This window comes from Penaeus chinensis, chromosome 16, assembly GCF_019202785.1.
Source record: "Penaeus chinensis breed Huanghai No. 1 chromosome 16, ASM1920278v2, whole genome shotgun sequence".
Lineage (NCBI taxonomy): Eukaryota > Metazoa > Arthropoda > Malacostraca > Decapoda > Penaeidae > Penaeus > Penaeus chinensis.
Genome location: NC_061834.1, coordinates 12,818,318 through 12,820,817, shown reverse-complemented (window position 1 = coordinate 12,820,817; position 2,500 = coordinate 12,818,318). Strand labels below are relative to the sequence as shown.

General features: G+C 43.8%; 1 protein-coding gene across 1 annotated transcript in view; it reads left to right on the top strand.

Annotated features, from left to right (window-relative positions):
* The first annotated feature begins 613 nt into the window (after positions 1-613).
* Positions 614-2,500, top strand: part of LOC125033637 (irregular chiasm C-roughest protein-like) — a 53,645-nt gene continuing 51,758 nt past the window's right edge. Inside the window, exon 1 of the mRNA XM_047625312.1 lies at positions 614-1,117. The gene's annotated coding sequence lies outside the window, so the exon portion shown is untranslated. The remainder of the gene's footprint in view (positions 1,118-2,500) is intronic.

Here is a 2,500-nt window from a genome sequence, read left to right as displayed (position 1 = left end):
ACGACAAAAGTGTAAAATCGTAACAGAAAACACGTTAGTGTAGTTGTTGGTAGTGCAAAGTGCTAGCATTCGGGGAGGCAAGTAAAAACATTGGGCATTGAGCGCAAAGTATGCAGCGTGTGGAGCGGCCACGGGGTGCATGTTGTGCGCGGACGGGTGGAGGCGGTAGGGTGGAGGCCGGGAGATGTGGAGGTCACAGCCCTGTGGCGGCCATTATCATACCTGCCGCGGCCACTGGACCTGCGCCGCTCTGCTCTGCTCTATGACCTTAACGGGGTGTGTTCAAGTGTACCTGCCACGCTGGACCAACATGCTGCTCTTTCTCTTTTCTAAACAGTGATTCTACTTTACCAAGTATAAAGAACAAACAATAAGCTATAATGCTGCGGTTTTGCGTGTGTCCCTGCAGACGGGTGGAAGTGGGCACAGGCGCGGGAAGGTCAAGGCAGGTGAGATGGGAGAGGAGCAGCAGCACCAGCGTCAGCGGTGATGGTGGTAGTAGTAGTGGCGGTGGTGAAGAGTGATTCTGTAGCCGCCAGGGCGCTGCGCTGTGCCCGCCCGCGGCCCGCCCGGCCACAAACCCCGCCCCCCCACTCAGTGTTCCTGTGACCGCGTTCAGGGAAGGACGTACTTCGCGTCGCTCCTGACCCGCTCCGACCTTCCCCGCGCTGTGTCTGCGTGCGAGTTTCATCTCGCTGTGTGTGTTAGTGACGACGCATTTCTCAATAATTTAATAGTAAACGTTCCGTGAGATATTGATAGATTTTAGTACGTAATGAAAAATACCTCTCCTAAATTGATTGACACGTGGGATTGAATTTTATACGGAAAACGAATATGAAGAAATCGAAAACTAGTGTTTTGTGATGTGAGTACTTGCCATATACGAAATATACCAGCCAAACAACCGATGGATTAAGAAAAGTTTACAAGTGGGTGTTGTTGACCTTTGAGGAAAATTGTGTTGTCGCAGAACATCTTCATCCTTTATGAATAGTGAACAAAACAAAGGCGTGTGAAGCTACAGTGATATGGTTTATAGCTTATCATTCAATCGTTAGTCGCATTGTGTTGTGCCACAGGTTTATCATATTGCAGCTTCACCTTTCCCTAGAAGGTAAGATTTTTTGTGTTTTGAATAATAGCAATGAGACACAATGTATATATATTTCGATTTGTTAACCTATATACATAATAAAGGCAAGAATCTGTAAAATCTTGATGCGAGGAATATTCCGACATGCGTATGAATAATATTTGTTTCTATGGCTATACCTGGCGTGAAAAGTCTACGGTCGCTGCATACCATAATACAATTTTGAATTTCGTTTATATACGTATTTTTGTGGAGCAAAAAGTATGATCCAAACAGGTTTGCTGACGCCGAGCTCACAGTAGTGTGCTTCAACAAGATGAAATACAAGTACTATATAACAAGTAACGGTACAGAGTGCTGAACATGTTCACATTCGTCCGTGCTCAGTGGTATGTACTTGTTTATGCTGAATAAGGTAGCACAAGTTGTTCACGTTGCTATGATTTTCAATTCATTTATGCTTCCTTTTGAATTCGCGGCAGTGAATTATGTATGTGCGTTAGGAAAAGCCAAAGGCAACATGAGAAAAAACAAGAGCTGGTTGAGAAATATATCTCCATATGAAGTAAAGGTATTGCCTCTGTGGACGCTGACCCTGAGTGACATGTATACAGCCGTCTTGAGCTAAATTCGATAACAGGGATGTGAGTATGAAATTATTCAGGACCCGGAGCTAGTATTCAGTGTGCTTCCGAAAGTTGCTCCTTTCTTCGACTCGCCTCGTGATATGTGAAAAGTCAATACAAAGTTTCGAGGAAAATGTCCATTCCCAGGAACTATTTATGCAACCGATAATTTTTTTAATGTCATTAACGATGCATCTGAAATATTCAGCTGCATAATTGAAACCCGAAGCAGCAAGATGTATGGTCGTTTAATAAAGCCGTGCGCGTTTGAAGGACGAAACATTTGTGAAGAAACGTTGCAAACGGGATTATAGTCGGGTCGAAATGTCATAAAGTATTATCTCCACAATAGTAAGCCAGCGTGAGCAATAAGGTCGGGACGCCACCCTGGCATAATGCCATCACTTCAGTGAGTCTGGAAGTGTAATTAATCTCGCTCGGAATTTTATCTTTAGTGGAAATAGCGCGGCCGTTGTTGTTATGTGGAGGCGGAATCCTGATTGAGATTCATAACGAGTGGGACATTTTTGAGGCCTTGTTCGAGGACGTTGCAACTTGGCAGTATTGACACTGAGGGCATCGCCCCCTCAAGGCGAAGATAATGTCAGCTTGGAAAACAAAGGTAAATGTGGGGAGAGAAAATTACCGAGTATTGATTCCCCTATTGTAAATTATTTTTCACACATGTAAATGCAGGTTAATTTGTAATCCGTAGAATAATGGGTCTGCATAAAAATGTGAATGTAAAGTACTATGTATACTTTATAACAGAAAAATA